This window comes from Tachyglossus aculeatus, chromosome 3, assembly GCF_015852505.1.
Source record: "Tachyglossus aculeatus isolate mTacAcu1 chromosome 3, mTacAcu1.pri, whole genome shotgun sequence".
NCBI classification, from domain to species: Eukaryota; Metazoa; Chordata; class Mammalia; order Monotremata; family Tachyglossidae; genus Tachyglossus; species Tachyglossus aculeatus.
The window spans coordinates 51,246,529-51,257,490 of record NC_052068.1 but is presented as its reverse complement, the minus strand read 5'-3'; the positions used below and the strand labels follow the sequence as shown (position 1 = coordinate 51,257,490).

The window sequence follows — 10,962 nt, the reverse complement described above, 5'->3', positions numbered from 1 at the left end:
GTCTTCTCTTATGCTGTCGAGTTGTCTCCGACCCATAGTGACACCATGGACACATCTCTCCCAGAATGCCTCACCTCCATCTGCAATCGTTCCAGTAGTGTATCCGCAGAGTTTTCTTGGTAAAAATCTGGAAGTGGTTTACCATCGCCTCCTTCCACCCAGTAAACTTGAGTTTCGGCCCTTGACTATCTCCCTTGCCGCTGCTGCCCAGAACAGGTGAGCTGAGACTTGTAGTAGATTGCCTTCCACTCGCTAGCCACTGGCCAAGCTAGGAATGGAATGGGTATGTCTCTGCTTAACTCTCCCTCCCATAGTCGAGACTGGTAGAGTACAAGAAACTCTCCAAATGTGACTCTGAGAGGACCTCTAGGGAGACCATATGGAAAGAGCACAAGCCTTGGAGTCAGAGGACCTGGGTTGTAATTCTGACACAACCCTGTACCTGCTGTGTGATTGTACTTCCCAAGCGCCTAGTATAGTGCTCTGCACACAGTAAGCACTCAATGAATATGACTGAATGAATGAATATGGGCAAGTCACTTAACTTCTCCGTGCCTTAGTTCCATCTGCAAAATGGGGATTCAATACCTGTCATCTCTCCTGAGACTGTGAGCTCCGTGTGGATCTGATCATTTCGGAAGCAGCATGGCATAATGGATAGAGCACGGGCCTAGGAGTCAGAAGGTCACGGGTTCAAATCTCGGCTCCACCACTTGTCTGCTATGTGGCCTTGGGTAAGTCACTTCACTTCCCTGGGCTTCAGTTATCTCCTCTGTAAAATGGAGATTAAGACTGTGAGCCCCCTGAGGGACAACTTAACTACTCCAGTGCTTAGAACAGTGTTTGGCACATAGTAAGTGCTTAACAATTACCATTATTATTACTATTACAGTGCTTGGTTCTGTGTTGCCCTGACTTGCTCCCTTTATTCATCTTCCCCTCAGCCCCACAACACATACGTACATATCTGTAATTTGTTCATATCAATATGTATCCCCATGTCTAGATTGCAACCTCGTTGTGGGCAGGGAATGTGTCTGTTACATTGTTATATTGTATTCTCTCAAGCCCCTAGTACAGTCCTTTGTGCACAGTTAGCACAAAATAAATTTGATTGATTGAAGCTCATTATGGGCAGGGAACATGCAGGCTAATTCTGTTGTACTGTATTCTCCCATGCACCTAATATAGTGTTCTGCACATTTAAGCGCTCAGTAAATATGATTGATTGTATTTATTGTTGAACTGCTATTGTCATTGTTTGCTGCCCTTAATAGGGCACATCAGTCTACATATCCCAGGGTGTGGAGACCAGATGGGTTTATATGTAAAATGGACTAGATATATTGACATATCTGAAATATTTATTCCCAAAATTCTTAGCAGGAAAATCTGCCACCCATCTCCCAGCAGACATGCATCATGCTCTCCTTTGAGAAGCTGTTAACATTAAAAGGATCAGAGATTATTACACACTGAAAACAAAGGTGGTGTGGTAAGGGACAGAGGCTGCTCAAGTCAGTTCTTTGTGAAGAAGAGATACACTCAGTCAGTCAATCAATCAATCAATCAATCAATCGTATTTACTGAGTGCTTACTGTGTGCAGAGCACTGGACTAAGCCCTGGAGACAGTATAGAGTCAGTAGACACATTACCTGCCACAATGAGCTTGCAGTCCATCATAGCCCATTCTAATGAAGCAGATGGGATGAGGATGACGTGGCCCAGACAGACTTCAAAAAGCTAATGGGACAGGAAAGATCTGGTATGAGGTTTTTCTCAGCCCTACTCCAAAGCCCCTAAGTCTTGCCAAAGAACTGAGATGAAAGAGGCTGGAAGTGTAACCCTAAAAATGGTGACTGAAATCAATCGTAACTCCCTCTAGACAGTAAACTCATTATGATCAAGGAACCTATCTGCTAATTCTGCTGTACTCTCCCAAGTGCTTAGTAATAATAACAACAATAATAATAATGGTATTTGTTTTGCACTTACTATATGTCAAGCACTGTTCTAAGCGCTGGGGTAGATAAATGATAAACAGGTTGTCCCACATGGGGTTCACAGTCTTAATCTCCATTTTATAGATGAGGTAACTGAGGCACAGAGAAGTTAAGTGACTTGCCCAAAGTCACACAGCTGATAAGTGGCAGGGCCTGGATTATAACCCATGACCTCTGACTCCCAAGGCCATGCTCTTTTCACTCAGCCACGCTCTGCACATAGTAAGTGCTTAATAAATATCGATTGATCAATTATTACTTTTTGAGCATTTACTGTGTGCTGAACACTGTACTAAGCACTTGGCAGAGTACAATATGACAGTTAGTAGACATGTTCCCTGCTCATGATGAGCTTATTCATTCATTCATTCATTCAGTCTTATTTATTGAGCACTTCCTGTGTGCAGATCACTGTCCTAAGTGCTTGGGAGAGTACAATACAACAATAAACAGACACATTCCCTGCCCACAACAAGCTTTCAGTCTAGGGGGGGGAAATGGCTTCAGCTCTCCTATCCAACTGGAATCCTGAACGCTTAGAACAGTGCTCTCTGCACATACTAAGTGTTCAATACATACTGTTGATTGATTGATTGATTGATTGATTGATCCCATGATACTCAGGGAGCTGGCACCGTGGAGCATTAGTGTCTCTGCTGGGTTGCTGTGCCCAAACTCAGGAACAAAAAATTGATTCTGGGAAAGTTTTGTTTTGCTCATCAGTTGTAGTGAAATGGTGCAAAATAACTGCATTTATGAGGTGCCCATGTTCATTTGTGAAGTGTGAAGGAATATTAGCTAATCACATGCTTACATTAAGTATGAGAGAAATATTAAAGAAGTAATTAATAATTAGAATAAATACAGAGTGTAAATTCCCTCACTGGATTGTAAGCTTTATTAAATTGAATTCTTTCAAGGGTTTAGTTTCATGATCTACATGCAGTAAATACTGATTTATTGACTGAGGTATAATTAGCCAAAATAATATTTATTAGGCAAGAGTGTGTAAAAGTAATCTGGACTTTATTAAGTTCCAATATGATATGATCACAGTTTTCCCTGAACATGATGTGACACCTATGGATGGGAAAAGAAGGAGAAGAATAAGGGAGAAGGAGAAGAAATGCAAATTAATACTGAAAACTCTCCATTCCATTAATATTTATGCCAATCTTGCCCTTATCAACCTTTGAATTTGGGTTCTTGTGAAAAGATCAATCAATTGATAGTATTTATTGAACACTTGCTGTGTGCAGAGCATTGTACTAAGTGCTTGGGTGAGTATAACACAACAGAATTGGTAGACATGTTCCTTGTCCACAGGGAGGCAGAGGGGGAGACAGAAATTAATATAAATACATGAATTATCAATATGTACATAACTGCTGTGGGGTTGAGGGTGGAGTGTATATCACATGCTAAAAGGACATAGATCCAAGTCCCTAGGCAATTCAAAAGTTAGAAGGAGTAGGGGAAAAGAAGGCTGAACTGGGGAAGGCCTCTTGGAGATGTGATTATAATAAGGCTTTGAAAGTGAGGAGAATGGAGATCTGCAGTATATGGAGGTAGGGGGGAGTTTCAGGTCAGAAATAAGATATGGGCAGGGGGTCAGCACCAAGTTAGATAAAACTGAGGTATAGTGAGTAAGTTGGCATTAAAGGATCAAAGTTTGTGGACTGCTTTGTAGTAGGAAATCAGCAAGGTAAAATAGGAGGGGACATTTAAAGCCTATGGTAAAGCATTTCTGTTTGATGGGGAGGTGGATGGGCAACCACCAGAGGTTCGTCAGGTATGAGGAGACATGGAGTGGATTAGCGCTTAGTACAGTGCTCTGCACACAGTAAGTGCTCAATAAATACAATTGAATGAATGAATGATTGAATGCTTTTTGAGAAAAATGATCTTGACCATAGAGTGAAATGTGGACAGGAGTGGGAAGAGACAGAATGCAGGAGGTAAGTGAGGTGGATAAAATAATAATAACAATAATAATAATAATAACGGTATAAGTTATGCACTTTCTATGTGCCAGGCACTGTTCTAAGTATCTAGGTAGCTACAAGCTAATCAGTTTAGACATAGTCCCTCTCCACATAAGGATCACAGTCTTAATCCTCATTTTACAGGTGAAGGAATTGAGGCACAGAGAAGTGAAGTGACTTGCCTAAGATTGCACAGCAGACAGTGGCAAAGGGATTAGAACCCAAGTCCTTTAGACTCGCCGGCCCATCCTCTATCCACTAGGCCATGTATTCAAATTGATCAGCAAAGTACTAGTTTGGAAAGAGAAGAAAGTGAGGATTTTAAGGAATGTTGTGAAGATAGATTTTACAGAATTTGGTAACAGATAGAATAAGTGAGTTGAATGAGAGATGAGTCAAGTATAATGTCAAGATTAAGGGTTTGTGGGATATGGAAGATAGTACTGTTATCTACAATAATGGGAAAGACAAGGGGAGGATAACGTTTGGGTAGAAAGAAGAGGAGTTCTGTCTTGGAACTATTTAGTTAGAGATGGTGTAGATTTGGGAATCATCCACACAGAGATAGCAGTTGATGTCATCGCAGCAAATGAGTTCTCCAAGGGAGTGGATGTAGATGAAGACTAGAAAGGGGCCCAGAACTGAGCCTTGAGGGCCCACTGTTTTCAGAGAGTTGGTAGGCAGAAGAGGAGCCTGTGAAGAGATCGAGAAAGAGCAGTTATAAAGAAAAGAGGAGAAAGAGGAGAGTGTCAGTGAAGCCAAGGTTGGATAATCTAGAAAGGTGTGGTCAACAAAGTTGAAGGTTGAGAGGTTGAGGAGGATTAAGATAGAGTAAAGACTGTTGTATACAGAAAGGAGAAGACAGTTTTCATGGAGTGAAGGGGGTGGAAACAAGATTGAAGGGGGTCAAGGAGAGAATTCGAGGAGAGAAAGTGGAGTCAGTGGGCGTAGAAAACTTGCTCAAGGATTTTGGAGAGGAAAGGCTGTAGGGAGAGAATAATAATAATAATGGTATTTGTTAAGTGCTTACAATGGTCCAAGCACTGTTCTAAGCACTGGGTTAGAGATAAGATTATCAGGATGTCCCACGTGGGGCTCACAGTCTTAATCCCCATTTTACAGATGAGATAACTGAGGCACAGAGAAGTTAAGTGACTTGCCTAAAGTCACATAACTGACAAGTGATGGAGCCAGGATTAGAACCCATGACCTCTGACTTCCAAGTCCATGCTCTTTCCACTAAGCCACGCTGATGGGGCGATGACTGGAGGGAACCTTGGGGTAAAGGGAGGGTTTTTTTAAAAAACATGAGAGCTATGAGCATGTGTGAAAGCCATGGGGGAAGAAGCCACTGAAGAGCCAGTAGTTGAAGAGTATGGTCAGGAAGGGAAGAAGGGAGGGGGCAAGTGTTTTGATAAGGTGCTTAGTGATGGGGTCAGAGGTGCAAATGAGAGGTAGATTTTGAGAAGAGTTGGGAGAGCTCCACTTTATAGATACTTTTGATGGGAGAGTTGAATAAGGAGTGGGAGGAGAAATGGCCTGGAGGGGAGCAGGGGAGATTTTAGGAAGATCACTCTAGATGATTTCAATTTTATGAATAAGGTACTTGGCCAGGCAATTACGGGCAAGTGATGGGGAAGGTATTGGAACGGAAGATTTGAGAAGGGAGTTAAATGCCTAAAACAACTGGCTAAGACAGAGTTAAAGTGGGTGAGGATGAAGTTGACACTGTCAAAGTCAGCCTGGAGTCTGTATTTCTTCCAGCGACATTCTGGAGCTCATGCCCAGCAGTGAAGGATACATACTGTGAAGGTGATCCAGATCTGTGGGTTAATAGTACAAAGTGGCAAAGGGATTGAGGAGCAAGTGATTGAATTCAGTAGAGAGGGTGGTGTTGAAGGCATCAATTGGAGGCATCTAATCCCAGCTCCGCCACTTGTCAGCTGTGTGACTTTGGGCAAGTCACTTAACTTCTCTGTGCCTCAGTTCCCTCATCTGTAAAATGGGGATTAACACTGTGAGCCCCACGTGGAACAACCTGATTACCTTGTATGCCCCCCAACATTTATAACAGTGCTTAGCACATAGTAAGCACTTAACAAATACCATTATTATTATTATTATCCATTTGTGCCTAAGGGAAGGTAGTTTGGGTAGGGCGACTATGGAGGGTAGAATTAAAACAGGAAAGATGGAAGCTTTGCCTCAGTTGAAGGAGGCAGTTCAGGGATATCTTCCAGAGGTTAGAAGAGCCAGGGCAAAAGCAGATACAAGAAGCAGTAATAATAATGTTGATTATGGTATATGGTATTTGTTAGGCACTTACTATGTGCACTAAACTAAGCGCCTGGGTGTATACAAGCAAATCAGGTTGGACACATTCCCTGTCCCACATGGGTCTCACGGTATCAATCCCCATTTTACAGATGAGGTAACTGAGGCCCAGAGAAGTTAAATGACTTGTCCAAGGTCCCACAGCAGTGGTGGAATCAGGATTAGGACCCATTATCTTCTGACTCCCAGGCTTGTGCGCTATCCACTACACAATGTACACCCCTGGACTCTGGGATTATCTAAAGTTAAAGACACATACTCTCTCTCTCTCTCTTTCTCTCTCTCTCTCACACCACACACACATGCATGCGCACACACACACACATATATCTATAATAGATAGATATATAGGTATTTATACCTAGCTATATCTCTATCTCTATCTATCTATCGAGAGAGAAGCAGCATGGTTCAGTGGAAGGAGCGTGGGCTTTGGAGTCAGGGGTCATGGGTTCGAATTCCAGCTCTGCCAATTGTCAGCTGTGTGACTTTGGGCAAGTCACTTAACTTTTCTGTGCCTCAGTTCCCTCATCTGTAAAATGGTGATTAAGACTATGAGCCCCCCGTGGAACAACCTAATCACCTTGTAACATCCCCAGTGCTTAGAACAGTGCTTTGCACATAGTAAGCACTTAATAAATGCCATTATTATTATTATTATTATTATTATTATTATTTTATATATCTGTGTCCTGCTAGGTAGGCCTGATCCCAAAAAACTGTGACCAGGAAGTTGGAGAAGGAGATGGGGGTAGTCAGACATCAGAGCCAGTCACGTCTCAGGTCCCGATGCTCTTCAGGATTCTAAGGAGGCTCCAACAGAAGTGACAAGATCTGCTGCCTCAGACCACATCTAGAGAGTTCATCTGAAACTGCATGAGTCCTTGTAATCTGCCATTTGGCTGCTTGAACTCATTCTATATGCTGGGACAAAAGTATTCGGGCAGTTATACATCCAGGAAACCAGTCTGACTACTAGAGCTCTCCAGTCAGCACCTGACTGTCACTTATCAAGGTAGTGTGAAAGCTCTGAGGAGAAGTTTTGGGCATCTGAGGTCAGAGGCCCAGGGGCGCATTTCGCACTGGGGGGCCCAATCTCCAATCAATAATATTTATGGGAAACAGCATGGCATAGAGGATAGAGCATTGGCCTGGGAGTCAGAAAGTCCTGGGTTCTAATCCTGCCTCCACCACTTGTCTGCTGTGACCTTGGGCAAGTCATTTCACTTCTCTGGGCCTCAGTTACCTCACCTGTAAAATGGGGATTGAGACTGTGAGCCCCATGTGGGACAGGGACTCTGTCAACCTGATTTGCTTGTATCCACCCCAGTGCTAAGTACAGTGCCTGTCAGTACATTAAGTGCTTAAGAAATACCACAATTATTATTATTATTGTTATTATTGAGTGTGGATTGCGTGCAGAGTATTCATTCATTTATTCATTCAGTCAGTCAGTCATATTTATTTCCTGTCCACAATGAACTTACAGTCTGGGGGTGGGGGCAGGGGGAGACAAACATTAATATAATAAATAAATTATAGATATGTACGTGAATGCTGTGGAGCTGGGACAGGGGAAGAACAAAGGGAGCAAGAGAAGCAGTGTGGCTCAGTGGAAAGAGCCCGGGCTTTGGAGTCAGTGGTCATGGGTTCAAATCCCAGCTCCGCCAATTGTCAGCTGTGTAACTTTGGGCAAATCACTTAACTTCTCTGTGTCTCAGTTACCTCATCTGTAAAATGGGGATTGACTGTGAGCCCCCCATGGGACAACCGGATCACCTTGTATCTGCTCCAGCACTTAGGACAGTGCTTGGTGCAAAGGCACATAGTAAGCGCTTAATAAAAGCCATTATTATTATTATTATTATTATTATTATAAGATAGAGGAGATGGTGGTGCAGTGAGGTTAGCATTAGAACATCCACTGCTGTACCAAACAAAAACTCCTCACCATTGGCTTTAAAGCAGCCCATCAATCAGTCATTCATTCATTCAAATTTATTGAGTGCTTACTGTGTGCAAAGCACTATACTAAGTGCTTGGGAGAGTCTAATATAACCATAAACAGATATATTCCCTGTCTATAATGAGAGCATTGCACTAAGGGCTTGGGAGAGCACAGTAGAATTACTAGAAGTCAGGGCAGTAGGTTGAACCGCACTCAGGTGTTTCTAGGGTTGTAGGCCAGCCCAGCTAAAAGGCACTGCCCCTTTAAGGCCCCAGAGGCTACTGGGCTCCTCCCTACCTTCTGTAAATCTCCTAGCAGGAGAGGGGTGGTCTGCCCCAGGTTGCAAGTGGAAAGGAGACAGAGCATAGTCTGTCCTGAGATTTGGTGAGTAGGGGGCTGTGGCAGCTTCAGCTACCCCCTCTCTTCTTTAGGGTGGGTCTGGGATTGGGGTTGCTGGGAATGTTGATGCCTATTGTATTGGTGATGACCACAACAAAGATGATGATGATGATGGAAGAATCAGGGTTATCAGGGTAGGGCTGGTGGGGTGGAGGAGGTGTTGGTTATAGGATTTCAGAAATGATTTAAAAATACATTTTGTTGAATGAGGGGGAGATGAAGATTGAGGGGTCATGGGAGAGGTACTGGGGAGCTTGATATTGATGGGTTGAGACTGATAATGATGTGTTTTAAATTGTGCATTGTGTGGGGCATTAGGGAAAGTAGAGAGGGGTTGGGGTGGTGACGATTGTGTAGGGGCTGTGATGATGTTTTGGATATTGTTATTATCTTGGGGCTAGTGGGGGAGGGTCTGAGGGAGGAGGGGCTGGAGGCTGAAAGCTACCCTTCTTTTTTCAGGTTGGGGGTGGAGGGCATATCATCATCATCATCATCAATCATATTTATTGAGCGCTTACTATGTGCAGAGCACTGTACTAAGCGCTTGGGAAGTACAAATTGGCAACATATAGAGACAGTCCCTACCCAACAGTGGGCTCACAGTCTAAAAGGGGGAGACAGAGAACCAAACCAAACATACTAACAAAATGAAATAAATAGAACAGATCTGTACAAGTAAAATAGATAAATAAATAGAGTAATGTAAAATAAATAAATAAATAAATCATCATCAATCGTATTTATTGAGCGCTTCCTATGTGCAGAGCACTGTACTAAGCGCTTGGGAAGTACAAATTGGCAACATATAGAGACGGTCCCTACCCAACAGTGGGCTCACAGTCTAAAAGGGGGAGACAGAGAACCAAACCAAACATACTAACAAAATAAAATAAATAGAATAGATCTGTACAAGTAAAATAGAGTAATGTAAAATAAATAAATAAATCATCATCAATCGTATTTATTGAGCACTTACTATGTGCAGAGCACTGTACTAAGCGCTTGGGAAGTACAAATTGGCAACACATAGAGACGGTCCCTACGCAACAGTGGGCTCACAGTCTAAAAGGGGGAGACAGAGAACCAAACCAAACATACTAACAAAATAAAATGAATAGAATAGATCTGTACAAGATCTGTATGCATATGACCTGTATGCAGGTCAAGAGGGGGTAAGGGGAGACTTGGGAATGAGACGGCCTTGGGAATGGCTGGGCCTAGTTTGGGGGTGACTGCAGGACCTGGGTTTGAGGGCACTGGACGGTTGGGACATATAACAGCATGGCTCATTCATTCATTCAGTCCTATTTATTTCCTGTCCACAGTGAACTTGCAGTCTGGGGGCAGGGGCAGGGGGATACAAACATTAATATAAATAAATAAATTATAGATATGTACATAAATGCTGTGGAGATGGGACAGGGGAAGAACAAAGGGAGCAAGAGAAGAAGCGTGGCTCAGTGGAAAGAGCTTGGGCTTGGGAGTCAGAGGCCATGGGTTGTAATCCCTGCCCCTCTGCTTGTCAGCTGTGGGACATTGGGCAAGTCACTTAACTTCCCAGTGCCTCAGTTACCTCATCTGTAAAGTGGGGTTTAAGACTGTGAGCCCCAGGTGGGACAACCTGATAACCGTGTATTCTCCTCCGCAACCCCCCCCCCCCACCACCGCAGTGCTTAGAACAGTACTTGGCACATAGTAAGAGCTTAACAAATATAACATCTCACCGTCAACTCCTTGCTCATGTCTTTTCTACTGGCCTGCAACAGCCTCCCTCCTCAAATTTGACAGACAACTACTCTCTCCCTCTTCAAAGCCTTTTTGAATGCACAGTACCTCCAAGAAGTCTGCCCTGACTAAGCCCCCCCTCCCCCGTTCCTCTTCTCTCACTCCTTTCCGAGTTGCTCTCTTTGCTCTTCCCCTGCCTCCCAGCCCCCCAGCACTCTTGTACACATCTGTAACATTTATATTAATGACTGTCTTCTCCCCTCTATCTAGACTGTTAGCTCGTTGTGGGCAGGGAGTGTATCTGTTTACTGTTGTAGTGTACTCTCCCAAGCACTTAAGTGCTCAGAAAATACGATCGAATAAGTCTGATACTGCTCCAAGTATTCATTCATTCAATTGTATTTATTAAGCACTTACTGTGTGCAGAGCACTGTACTAAGCGTTTGGTAGTCAATTAGTCAAGACATTCATCCTTAGGGCAGCATAAGTGTCGGGACTTACTTTCTAATTAGTTACTTGTTGGCCAAAACAGAGTATTTGCCACCCCAGCCAAATTTTAAGCATACC

The 10,962-nt window shown here is 43.3% G+C and overlaps 1 non-coding gene across 1 annotated transcript; it reads right to left on the bottom strand.

Annotated features, from left to right (window-relative positions):
• Nucleotides 1–226: 226 nt before the first annotated feature.
• LOC119926064 lies at nt 227–364 on the bottom strand. Its single transcript, XR_005449977.1, has one exon. It is a non-coding gene; the product is annotated as a small nucleolar RNA SNORA7 (small nucleolar RNA).
• Nucleotides 365–10,962: the final 10,598 nt, after the last annotated feature.